Source organism: Uranotaenia lowii, chromosome 2 (assembly GCF_029784155.1).
Source record: "Uranotaenia lowii strain MFRU-FL chromosome 2, ASM2978415v1, whole genome shotgun sequence".
NCBI classification, from domain to species: Eukaryota; Metazoa; Arthropoda; class Insecta; order Diptera; family Culicidae; genus Uranotaenia; species Uranotaenia lowii.
The window spans coordinates 271,497,375-271,511,573 of record NC_073692.1 but is presented as its reverse complement, the minus strand read 5'-3'; the positions used below and the strand labels follow the sequence as shown (position 1 = coordinate 271,511,573).

General features: G+C 38.3%; 1 long non-coding RNA gene across 1 annotated transcript; it reads right to left on the bottom strand.

The window, feature by feature from the left end:
- Positions 1-301: 301 nt before the first annotated feature.
- LOC129744038 (uncharacterized) lies at positions 302-1,255 on the bottom strand. Its single transcript, XR_008736786.1, has 3 exons — positions 913-1,255; positions 462-848; positions 302-403 (listed from the first exon to the last, which is right to left on the bottom strand). It is a non-coding gene; the product is annotated as an uncharacterized LOC129744038 (long non-coding RNA).
- Positions 1,256-14,199: the final 12,944 nt, after the last annotated feature.

Here is a 14,199-nt window from a genome sequence, read left to right as displayed (position 1 = left end):
AATTCTCAACTGGATTCCGTTTCATTTACCTAAAAAGATAACAAAAATCTGGGTTAATTACAACTAAGCCTTTTTAAAACTTTTTTTTTACCTGATGATTTTTTTTTATTATTTTGCTACGAATAACTTTGTGTTTTCATGCGAAGTGCATCCACATTCTGCCAGAGCTTTTTTATTGTTGCGAAGTATGTTCACACCGTACTATTTAGTCTGGTTTTCCTTAGCCTTGCTTGTAATCACCACATATCCAAAATGCCCTGTCCAGTTCGATGTTGATTTCGTTCTTAAACAAATAAATGATGCTTCGCGAATGGCTATGTTCGACATCGGAACTACTGTTGCTAATCTCATTGCTAGTGCTATTTCGAAACGTTGGCTCAGAGGGCCTGTTAAACATTTACCACTGAAAAGTTCAAAGGTCAAATATAAAGTCTTGTCGAAATTAATTTAAGAATACTTACTTTTTTTGCCAAAGTGTCCATTGATAAGCTTTTTAGTGCATATGTGGGACTATAATGAGGACGATATTCTAGGGTTGGTGGAAACGGTGGCCAAAACATTCCTCCCACTAGTCCAGCATCTTGTGGCAACTTAAATTTATTCCGATGGGCAGCATCAATTTCGTATGGTCAGCCCAGAATGCGTTGCAAATGATAGTTATGTGATATACTTAAATGAAACTGGCTATAGCGGAACCATGGACGAGTTTCGATCTAGAAGGTATCGAAATCACTTCTCAACACCCGGTAACGAAGAGAAACCTATATAGGATAGGAATCGTTCTAGGTCCAGGCAAACAATGTCCAAATTCTCCGCCAGTACCGAATCTCCAGTAGTACTGGTAAAAGCTAAAAGTAACATTTTTAAAGTTCAATTGATAATAGAACAAAATTGAGGCTAGAAGTTACTTACTCGCGATCAACTTTGGAAGCAATTCTATAAAAGGACCATTGGAATCGCTCCCGGTGTACCCTGAGAGGAAATCCCAACCGATGCGGTTCCAAACTTCCAACGCCTCTGGGAGTCGCCAATCGAGAACCGGGAGGCGTTGCGCCGCATGCTCCTACTTCCGAGGGCAAACTCAATCGGTCCATGGACTATGAAGCCAGCGAAATTCGTTTCGCTTGAAATTTGACAGCCATCCGTTTAGTCCCGGATATTAAACGACACTTCCGCTAAGCTGTTTGTCTCACTGAAAAAACTCGGCTCGCTGCCTATATTTTATTTAGGCAACATCCATTTAGCAACGTTAGAAAAAAAAGTAGAGAGCACACAAGAATAATCTGACGAATTTATATACAAACTTTACCATTTATTTGTTGTTGTTTGTCGTTTTTGGTTTGGGGACCAAGTTTTTCCAGTAGATGTTTTTTTGTCAAGATTACGGCTGTGTTACGTATTATCGCTACGCATACGCGAAGCTTATCCAGCGAATGTAATTCCCGTTAGTCTCCAAAGCACGACCACTTTATGGAACAAACAGTCGATAAATTGCTAACACAGATAAATTTTGTTTTGTTTTGATTGACAAATCTTAGAAATTTCACAGTACAGTAATTTAAACCAACCTGTATATAATCTGCTCACTTAAGAATAATAGACTGTGACCTGTAAAACTACAGTAAATGTCATGCTCCTTTTTGTTACAGGACATTTGCTGTATTTTTAACTGAAATCAACTTAAAATTAAATGTTCTTTTGATTACAGGCTGTTTTATTTTACAGGGAAACCCTTTCAATGACACGTAATTGTCATTATTTTTTTCTGTGTATAAAAGCACTGTTATAGCATTGGTTGATGCTACAAGGTTGGCGGGCAAAATGCTGGGAAAATGCAAATGGCGTTCGAATGAGGTTCGACCATGCGAAAAAAAAATTATTTTGGATTTTTGTTCGGTTCATTTTTCGGCCATGATACTCAATTTGTAATTATTTTTATATTCGCTTATGCATATTGAGGAGATCTCTCGGATTGAATTTTCTACATGATATTTTTTTTATTTTTCAGCTGAAAATGACCTGGAATCGAACTCATGACATATGTGGCTCTGACATTTGACATTGATTCTGCCTGTGAAGCTATCAGGTCCGCGTTAAATCTTTGAAAAAAAGGCCTATTTGAATCAAATTTCTAGCAACCGGTGCCCTGAATTTGCATTGATTCAGCATCAATCAATGCTAATGTGCTTTGGCCTAATGCCACTGTAGTGCTTACATAGTGCTTAAAAGCATTAAAGCAAGCTTGTGTGATGCCAATTTAATGCTTAGAAAATATAGCATTTGTTATTCTGATTTAGAGCAATGTTGCATTTCAAAAGCATTGTGCAAAGCTGATAGAATGCAAGTTGCATTTTAAAAGAGTGGTATAATTCTACACCCAAAATAATTTTCACTTAAAAAATAAGTGACATCTGTAGTAAATTCTCGCCATACGTAATTTCATTTGAATTTTAAGTGATGGGTCAAGTGAATTCATTTAAGTGACCGGTCAAGTGAATTACACTATGACGTTCGAGTGAAATTTATCTGAATTTCTAAGCAAGTTTCTAGTTAATTATCTCTCGCGTTTTTAAATAAAAGAACATTTATAGAACACCACTTCGATTTCAAATACTTACATTACGCTTTCGCCATACATTTATTGATTGGAAAATTCCACCGTAATCCCAAGGCAGATCGGTAACTGCGGCTAGTGCGACTTCTAAATCTTCGCTGCTGCAAACCAGAAAATCTGTCCAGTCCAACCCACAGGCTGAAACATGATAACACCTTTAAATAACTTTTTCTTACATCACGTTTAACACAAACTACCGCCAAAATCGCCTAGTAAAGAATTGGGAAAATCCAAATCCAGCATAAGCTTTAAACGCTGCTCTTTGGAATTTGCCATTTTGAACTCTGAAAATAAACACAATCACAACCCGACATTCACTTGAAATTCAAGTGATGGGGAAGTGAATATTTTTTCTCACTTCAAATTCAAGTGACGACTGAAGTGAATGTGGATGAATTCACTTGAAATTTAAGTGACTGCCAAGTGAAATGTATATGTCGCACTTGAATGGAAGAAAATCACAGGATCCTTGTTTTTAAGTGAAAAATCATGTGTATTTTAAGAGTGAATTTGGGTTCAGTGTAACATGATGCAGCATAGCACTCGAAGGGCTGTTGTAATGCAAAATTGCACTTGATGTGCTGATATAGTGTAATTTAGCCTTTGAATGCTGGTGCTATCTAATCTGAGCGTGTCCTGTTTTGACATCATGATCGAGAACTGTCACTAAGTTTTATGGCGGTTTAATAATCATGCACTGAGTGCTATTATAGAACATGCAAAAGAAAGCTTGGAGCAAACTTCTAGGTTTGTGTTTTATTATAGTTTAAAAAGAGCATTCATAACTCTTTCAAAATAACTAAAACAGCATGTTTAATAAAAGTTTTATTAGCGTTTTCAAAACCATCTGAAAACATACGGCCGAAAAGAAATTATAAGCATTCTGCATGACCATAATAAAACCACCATAAAACGAGCTGCACAAAAAAATGTCATAATTTAACCATAATAAAACTTCCTAATGCTAGTTGGCATAATCTGTGTTACTTGGGAACTGAGAATGTGAATATTGTGAACAAATTGTGAAGTACGCTGTATCATATGGGAAATTCCCAAAAAGACGTGAGAAACGGTAAAACGGCTTCAGAAGCTTTGGTTGCAGTGCATTACGTTCCCGTATCAAAACATCATCAGTCCTATTCCTGCAAATAAAGACGAACAGATCCGAATCAGTGAAAATGTATCCCCTCGATGAAAACTTTTTTGGTGAGATCCAACCTTTTTACAGTTTTCGATTTTACATTTTATTATCTACAGTCATCTGAACAGCGTGGTAGAGAAAATTCCGAAGGGTGACATTCAAATCCATTTGGGCGACTTCAGCGCAAAGATTGGCTCCGACAATCAGGACCTTGAGCGCATCATGGGGCGCCATGGTCTTAGACAGATGAGCGAAAACGGAGAGCTGTTTGTAGAATTTTGTGGCAACAACAACATGGTGATCGGTGGATCGCTCTTCCCCCATCGACCAGCACATAAGGTCACTTGGGCAAGGTTGCCGAAAAAAAATCTGTGTTTTTGAGAAAAATAATTCTGACTTTCTGTGATTTTACCCAAAAATTCTGTGATGGATTTCTGTGATGCTATTTCTTTGAATTTCATAGAAAATTCATGATAAATTGCGTCTTTTTCACATTTTAGTAGAGCAAAATCAATTGACATTACTTATCTTACATACTTTTCTAATTCAAAGTAAGAAATCTTAGTTTGATGCTGTCCAAAAAAAATATAAATTCGGAAATCAATTCAAAATTCAAAAATTCTGTGAAATCTGTGAAAACTACAAAATTCTGTGTTCTGTGACACAGATTCTGTGATGAAAATTTGCTCAAAATTCTGTGAAATTACAGATTTTTCTGTGATTTCGGCAACCTTGCACTTGGGTATCCCGAGATGGCCGAACAGAAAATCAAATTGACCACATCTGCATCAGCCGAAAATGGAGAAGGAGCCTTCTTGATGTCCGTAACAAACGAAGCGCAGACATTGCATCTGACCATCACCTCGTCCTTGGCGAGATACGACTGAGAGTTGCGCGTGTCCAACGGCGCGAGGAGAAAGTTGGGTGTCGATACGACGTCCGCCGGTTGGAGAATCCAGAGGTGAAAAGGGCATACGTTGAACAGCTAGAATCCCGAGCCTCGGAGCTGCCGACAGACGGAACAGTCGAAGAACAGTGGTGTGGAATATCCGATTACTTTATGACATTTCTCGCCGCCTCAGTGGTGCAAGGACTAATGCAAGAATGACGCTGAAAGACCGAGCAGGTCAGTTATTGACCGATCGTACAGATCAGCTCAAACGATAGACTGAGCACTTCGAACAACTCTTCCGAGTCACGAATAGCGATGGCCAACAGAATCCGCAGCTCGAAGCGCCAACAGTAAGTGGCTTCAACTCGGAAGAGCCCTCGCTGGCTGAAATAGAAGCGGCAATCAAAAATATGAAATCCAACAAGCACCTGGGATCGATTGCATCCCTGCTGAAATGCTGAAAGCCGAACCTGCCCTGTCAGCACAAATGTTGCACCGTCTTTTCGCTGACATCTGGGATACTACAACATTCCCGGCCGACTGGATGCAGGGTATCCTCGTAAAGGTCCCGACAGAGTGCGGTAACTGGCGAGGCATAACGTTGATCTGTACAACCCTCAAAGTACTCTGCAAAGTGATTCTGAACAGGATCCAGGAGAAAATCGACGCTACACTCCGACGGCAACAGGCTGGATTTCGATCCGGACGATCATGTGTGGACTACAACACAACACTACGAATCATACTGGAACAAATCAACGAATTCCAGGACTCTCTTCTGCTGGTGTTCGTTGATTGCGAAAAGGCATTCGACCGACTTAATCATAAAAACATCTGGGCGGCTCTAAGGCGAAGAGGAGTACCAGAGAAACTAGTCCATCTCATCGAAGCACAGTACGAGGCATTTTCGTGCAAGGTCTTGCACGACGGTATCTTGTCCGAACCAATCCCGGTAACTGCTGGAGTGAGACAAGGATGAATCTTATCACCGATACTTTTCCTTATCGTAATGGATGAGATTCTGACTGGATCGATTGACTGTGCACTAGTGTGCACCGAACCGATGATTGCCGTGGAATCCTTCAACAATGCAGCAACTTAGCGACCTTGACTTGGCTGTTGATATTGTTTTGCTCGCCCAAACACAACCGGACATGCAGAGCAAACTCGACGACCTCACCGAAAGTTCCAAGGCAAGTTTCAAAGTCAATGTCGGAAAGACCAAGTCGATGGAGATCAACACAGGAAATCCCTCCAGTTTCATGGTAGCTGGGCAACAAGTTGAGTAGCCAGATAACGCCTGATGGTGGTACCAGGAAAGACATCGAAACCCGGATTAGAAAGGCCCGTTTTGCATTGGCGAGTCTCAGAAACATCTGGCGGTCACGCCAGATCTCTCTACGAACGAAAATCCGAATCTTCAACTCAAACGTCAAATCCGTATTGCTGTATGGGTGCGAAACTTGGTGCACATATGCGGTAACGACGCGAAAACTGCAAGTATTTGTAAACCGCTGCCTGCGGAATATCAACCACGCTTGGTGGCCTGGCAACTGGATCTCGAATGAGGAACTACATCGCCGGTGTCATCAAAGGGCGCTAGAAATCGAGATTCGGGAACGCAAGTGGAGATGGGTTGGGCACACGCTGCAAAAAGATGAAAACGAGATTTGCAGAGAGGCGCTAGATTGGAATCCAGAAGGACACCGAAAAAGAGGCAGACCCAGAAACTCGTGGCGGTGAAGCCTAGCCGCTGAAATCCGAACTGTCAACGGGAATCTTGACTGGGACCAGGTGAAGACGCTGGCTCCGGATCGTCAACAGTGGAGGTCTTTTACCACGGCCTTATGCACCGGAGGATCGGCGCGGGATCATTAAGTAAGTGAGTAAGTAAGTCTTTCATTTTCCAGGATGCTTATGTATGTTTTGGCTATGTTGGTGAAAGAAGAAGAATAAGAAAAATAGGAACCTAAACCCTGGATTTTGTCACATTTTTGAGTAAAAATGCCCGGATTAGCCCGGAAAACTGGAAAGCTTAATCTAGGGTATTGAGAGGACTGTGAGTAAGCACCTCTTTTGCTTAATTATTTTATTCAATGACGAATTCAAAGCCGATGTGGTCTCGTGGATAGGCTGGTGCGAGCCTGGTTTTGGTATACCAGGCGTACTGGGTTCGATTCCCGGTATCGCCAAGAAAACTTTTGGGTTCGAACCACATAAGTGACCGACAGGTAAGATGTGTTTTCCCCTTTAACTGACTATATAATGAGAATGTTCATCCAGTTGCCAGCTGGCAAGGTTTATACACGGATGCCGGAATACCTGTAAGTAAACTAGCCCACCTGATTGACTCGTTCTTCCAAAATAAACCTACATACACACAAATACATTCACTCCAAAACAGTTCATACGATGCCATGGGTTCGGGTTTGGTATACGCGTTGCATTGAAGATTTAGTGGAACTCAATCATCTAAGCTCAGCAAACATTGAAGAGGGTATATCGCAGAAACAACAGAATTATTCAAATAAATATACCAGATGAAAAGATTGTATTAAACTTACCAAAATAGCATATATGTAGCTAAAAAGTGGAGGCGATATATCTACAATGACAAGATTATAACGATTCGTTTTCCCCACAAAAAGCAAAATATACGATTTTAAGTAATTTAAGTAAAACGAAAAAAAAACCCGACCGAGAATTGAACTCCAGTCCTCCGAGTAGGCTGTCCGGTATCTTATCACGATGCCAACTCATCAGTTGAAATGATTCGCGCTTTAGCTCTATATGTAAGATTTTCTATTCACGAACCGGTCAAAGGAAGAAAGAAGGAAGGATCGCTCATTTATCGTAAATCAGTTCACTCAAATCGTAAGTGTCGAATTAGCATATTCTCCGAAAAATCTTCGATTGGTCGACACTGAGGCAGTTCGCCGGGTTGTGGTTCTTGGGTACAAATGGGATCGAATGGGTATTCAGGAAGGATTGTGTTTTTTTTTTTTGGCATAATGCGATGACGCTTTATCCGACCAAAACACGTATTGTCCATCTGCATGATGTTTGTGTAGAAACGGTATCAGAATTTACTTCAAACATTCATTCTGGTACTCATCTTGATTGATAACCAAACCAGACAGCTTGAACCATGGCTCAGAAAAACCTCTCTCGAAAATAGCGGTGTACAGCCACCGATGCCACACATACCGATTTTTCGGTATTCATATCGATTTTCGAGCAAAATTTTGACGAAGAATCGGTATATACCGATTACCGATTTTTGGCAAAACATACCGATTTCATACCGATTTTTAAGATTTTACTCACTCTCATAATTCGTTCAGTTGTTCGTGCTGTTTTGTTCGTTTGTTCTGTCAAATGATGCACTCAACCTCAAAGCCAATGGACTAAGCTCAAGGCTGATATTTGACCTTCTGCGACTGCCAATAGAAGTTCCTCAAGGTCAATCTCAATTGACGATCGCATTAAAGCTCTTGTCTCGTGAGATGCTAACTTTTCAAGGAATTACATATGGGAGAGTGGGGAATCATGGGCCACTTTTTTTCGTTGTTCCATAACTTCTTTATTATAAAAGATAAAATGAACATAGAAAATGGTATGGTTTTCTACATTTTCAAGGTATCATAAAGTTTTTTTTTAATTTTTAATAAGTTATTTTCCCCAAATTCTGACTGTTTGAAAAAAAAGCAATAATTTTTGGATTTTGAAAAATGGTGGGGAATTCAGGGCCACCAAATCCAAATTGACCAAATAACATGCAAAGTTTATGAGTTGACCCAAAACTGTGATTTCCTAATTCATTTCGTTATTTTAAAGCAATTTTAGATGATGAAATAAAAATGAGAGCTGTGTATGATCGCATAGATTCCAAAACCTGGCTCGCGAACGTTTTAGAAAAAAAAATCTTATATAGGATGGACAAAACATTTTTCATAACTCTTCATTTGGCATAAGAAAACTTTACAGATAGGAATTCTGAATGTTTATAAAAACATAAAAATATAGGTGATTCAAGATGTGTGGCCCACGATTCCCCACAAGCTATGAATTGCAAATTGGTTGCGTTTGTGTGATTTATTGATGTTTCATCAAAAATTCCTTTTCCACGTGAAAGATCATGACAAAACTGTGGGATTGCGTCACGGATAGCGGGATGTATACCAACCTTCAGAGCTTACCTATCGCAGATTTGGGGCGATTGGGGAACGGGGACTCCAGACAGGCCGACACACTTACGTCCGATGCGCGGGACGACGCTCGCCGAAGGAGGGGCAGGGATGCCAGTTGCCCTTACAAGCGAAGGGTGATATGATGATACACTGTCTATGAGATTTACACAATTCAATCCAATAAGTAATAAATATGTGCCCAGCATACTATTTGCTAGTGGCTGGCTTAAGGTATCCCACAAAAACTAATATCATAAGCGTATGAGCATATTTTTGTTATGCACTTTAGGTTCTCCATCGATGAAATTAGCGGGTGTTTTTTTAATTATGTAAGTAAATTTTTCTAACTTTTTTTAGCTTGATAAATAAAAGAAGCATATGATGCGTATTTCAGTCAACAACATACAGGAATATATGCTCACGCAAAGCGACGACGATGACAGTTGGTTTGAGATTTTTAGCTCAACACACATCCTAGATTTTAGAAGTGGCCCACGTTTCCCCATGGCCCACGATACCCCACTCTCCCCTACACCGTTTGAATATAATCATAATCTTTGTTCAACTCGTCGCCAGATGGGGTATGTCGAGATTTGAAGTGCAATCAGATACACGGTATGTAATATCATCGGTATAATTTTCAATCCTTCTGTTTTTCATAACTCTGTTGAAGCGGCTCTGTTGATTGAGGTTAAGCGCAATGTTATATATATTTTCAACTAACTATCTTGACGCATACTCACTCTCATTTTTCTCTGGGCATTCCATGTTTTTTTTATTTTCGTTTCTAAATTGTATGAAATTTTTCTAATTTATTCATAAGTCCAATCCTTATCTAGACAACCTCGCCCCAGGGAGAAATACTATATGCAGCGAATAAGTGCAATTCAGCATTCGCCACCTCATCCTGCATGTTCAATAGCGGTCATCATCAACGTCCAGCCGTAGCTATAATCATACCGTTCTGTCTTTCTCTCTTTGTATTTTTGAATATTGCCAAACGCCAAGGCCAAACGATTTTACGCAAGCGGCTATGTACGAGCATTAATCGAAAATAACTGTGTCAACAAACAAACTGTGATACAAAAACTGCTCATGATTTAGTTTTCTTATTATTCGGATTGCGAATTATGAATTTGCAATGCGAAGCTCAGCCACAAAAAAGATTTATCAGACAATGTTGAGCGGACTTGACAAGAAAATCTTCATTTTGCAAACGTAGGAAGGTCTCAATGCATCGGAATATCATATTAACCAAAATTTGATTAGTTACCTATTCATAACTTCATAGCTGTCTAACTTGCGCAATAAATGGCGTCGAACGACATGCCACCATCACTCACAGACAGCTTGATTATTGTTTACCTTTGTCGTCATGGCGCGAAACAATTGAACAACGAGGAGAAAGAATCCATATTATTGAAAGATTAGTTGGCAGATTTTCTGTCGTCAGCGAGGAATTAGCGTGTCAGTGGAAATTAATTTTGGTTTTCCCGCCAAAACTGTTGACGATGATCTAGCTACGCTGCCGATTCAAATGTAAACGTGTTGCCCCATGTTTGGGTTGGTGGGTAATGATGGGTGCCTCTTGAAGCCGCTTCGTGCGGGGGAGTCATGTTCGGTTCGGGTTTTCCATTCGTGCGACATTTTCCATTCCGAGCACCAATCACAGCTTGGGATGAAAACTGCACAATGAGGGGAAGTTTGCTTGGAAATTCATTCGGGATAAATATTGTTAGATTGTAATCGATATTACAGTTAAAAGAACGAAATGCTTCTTTTATAATACTTTAAAGTATAATAAGTATCGTCATCAAAGTCGATTGTGAAACTGGAAAGAACACATTTCATCTAAATCCCACGTGTTGTGGCATGAATGAACTTTCCCCTTCCAACATATTTCTTGCATCATGCGATGTTATCATTGACTGAAGTTGTATAGTGAAATGAACTACATTCAACAGTTGGTTTATTGGGATGAATTTATTTCGGAGGCAGTGTTGATGGCGTGATGCGCCTTTGAACCTTCAGAATCGTAAGGGGGAGGTGACCATTGGCTGTTCATTTAAACTTATAGGTCAAGTTTTCAAAATTCGGAATTCTTTATCTCAGAAACCACTGATTAAAATTTTGCATTACAAGTTTCATTTTAAGTTTCATAAGATTTACTCTAAATCCTTAGAATTTGTACCTCTATTTACCTTCTGGTTTGAGATTTACGTATATATTTTTTTAGGAAAAATGCAATTATCTTTTGGTAGATTGGGTCAATAAACGTATTTTACATGGATTTTACATGATCGCTTTGAGATTTTGCGCTTTTTGAGAATATTCCCTTTGACATTTTTTTGGGCCTATCACGAATGCAAACAGATCATGATGTGCGAAACTTGAAAAAAATATAGGAGACTATTTGAATTTCTCATTTCGTTCTTCGAGGCAGTTTCTAAATTCTGGGTTGCGGTAGAATTTGTGATTTTTTTTTTTTTCAATTTAGAGGGGTAATTGAGGAGAGATCAGAGTAGTTAATAAATTCAAAAACTTAAGAAATTCCTCTTACACATTTTTTGAACTGTTCAATTCAGTCTTGGAAATTCAAATTATAATTCTGAATTCTTAATTTTGGATTGAAGTCCTAATCTTGGAACCAAAACTGAATTTCGGTTTCCTTTTGTCAATTTTCCCGGTTTTGGGTCTAAATTCCCGGTTCGATTTTCAATTCCCGGTTTTCCCGGTTCTGTGGCCATCCTGGTGTCCCCATCTGGACGGCGAGTAGCTAAATCCCGGTGAGAAAGTTCCATTCATTCAGTTTACTTTTCTACAGATCTCTTCTTCTCCTTTCTACTCTGTTTCTCATACACTAATAATCTTTTCGCACTATAGTAAAAATGAATGAGCTAGATTCAGCCAACTTTAAAAACTGTAAAATGTTGTATTGTTAGAACATTTATCATAAAATGGATGGATTCACAAATTTTATTAGCTTCGTCCTATTCTCTAAAACCATCTATTTTAAAAAACGTAATCAAAACGTAGTAGTTCTTCATAAAATTTTCAAATAAATTCATTATTTCTTTATAAATTTTTTAACTGACCTAAAATCCTTTTTCTTTAATGCTGTATAACTGCCATTTTTTTAGAATGTTTTTTTAAATTTATTTTTCAATGGGGTTGAGGGAGGGCCATCCGGACACCATTTCGAAGCGATATGGAAGGTAGAGTGCACTGGGCAGTTACCTTTTCAACATGTCGTTGAGGATGGCGGGTTCGTCTATACACATCCTATGGAACATTCCACATCACAATGGCTGAACTTTTTATTTATTGGTAATGAATTGTGCTTTCGATGGAGACAATCTATCCTTTCCCCAAATGAATTGTACAGGTTACTCTACTTGTACCTTCACTCCCTTGAAATAGTCCACTCAAAGGCAGTTTAGAAGCAATAAATAGATAATTTGGATCAAGTTGTGATGCGAGATAGTTCGCTGCAAACGGGCTGTGCCACGCTACATAGGATGGAAGATTACATCATACATCATACATCACGAATGCAAACAGATCGGTTTTACCAGGTCATCCTATTTAGAAATTAGGTGTCGTAATAGAGACCTCTACTTATTAACCAAACCTAACATAATATTTAAAATAAAAATTTTTAATTCAAATTTGAGTTGGCCAGAAGTTTTTCCGGAAATGGAAGGACAGCCACTGTATGCATGTATAATTTTCCCCTTCTTTATAAAAAGAAACTTGATCTGAAGATCGTCACAAGAAGAGATACAGACGTTCCATTTTGGCAACACGCCCGTACATTTTGTGTTGCCAAAATCGAACGTTTTTTTCTTATCTGTTTTTCAGTAATTTTTCAAAATAACTATAGGTATTATAATTATCAAAACGTTATTTTCAGTCAATTTCAGACCGTTTGTAGTCATTTTTTCAATTTTTATCATCATGTTTTTGATGCATTTTGCACTTTTCTTGTTTTGTTTATAATTTTCGTTTTCTTTTGTCACATTAGCTGTTTTTGTCATTCTTCATCATTTTTAGTTGTTTTTTTTGTCATCTTCAGTCTTTTGTTTGAATTCGTTTTTTTTAACTTTTTTCAATTTTTCATCTTTTGTCATTTTTGAGTACTTTATAAATTTTTTAAAAACCTTTGGTTTTTATTGTTGCATTTTATCACCATTTCAGAACATAAAAACGTATGCAAGGAGTTTTTCTAAATTAAATTGGTCCTGTTACAACGAAAACTATAAGGTACGTCTCGGTGGCCGAGTGGATAGCGTGGTGACACGGTAATCGCATGGACCACCTGAGGCATGGGTTCAATTCCCATCTCGGTACTGGATGTTAAATGTTAATCTTAAGTTGTCCACGTTTATTCAGCCTGTGAGCCTAAATCGGCTAAGACGGTGTATGTCTTTTGTAATGTCGTTTCTAAAAACCGAATGTTCCCAAAATCGAATGTTGTCAAAAACGAACCGGGTCTGTACCAGTCGATTTTCTGGAAAAAAATGTGTAAATATGTCTAGGCAATTTCTTGACGATCACATGCTATCTTTTTGTCCGTATTTGCCGCGAGTTTTACATGCGGTTGATACTGTCTATGCATGAACAACTGTTTAAGAGTTTAAGGTAGTATCAACTCTATCTGACATTACTTGTCTAACATAGTACCTCCATACTGGGCAAGAATTAAATTTATGGTGAAAATGCTTCTCATAAAGTTCATTTTCAACACCTTTCATCTTCTTCTAATCTTCTATCCGTCCATAATTTTAAATTCTCTAAATGCTTACTTAAAGAAAATAAAATTTACCGATAAGGTTAAAATAAAATAAAATTCACGGAGATTAACTATCTTCATATCATGTAAAAGAACATTCGAACAGATTATTAATTGTGCTTCATATCAATAACTGAATGATAGTTTGCAACATGTTAAAAAAAACTTCTCTATTTCAAGAAAAAATCTTTTCTAACCATTCCATTGAGTATTTGTTGGCCACTTCCTGCTGCTGCTGTGATGTTATTGCCCTAACCCATAGGTCGACAACCAGCGGCTCGCGAGCCGCATGCGGCTCTCTAGATCACTGCGTTAATATTATATACCTATATTTATGAATAAAAATCTCCTCAATCCTATCTTAAAAATTTAATTGAAAGCGATATTTTTATTGTATCTAAATATATATCATTAACATTTCAGGTTGCCCGATTTAAAATACATTATGAAAAAAAAACTTAAAAAAAACCGTTGTCTTCTAAATTTACAGAAGATTTTAAATCGTATTTCGGGCTTCATGATAATTTTAATCAATCTTGCTCACAAAAAAAATAGTTTTTTAAGATTGAT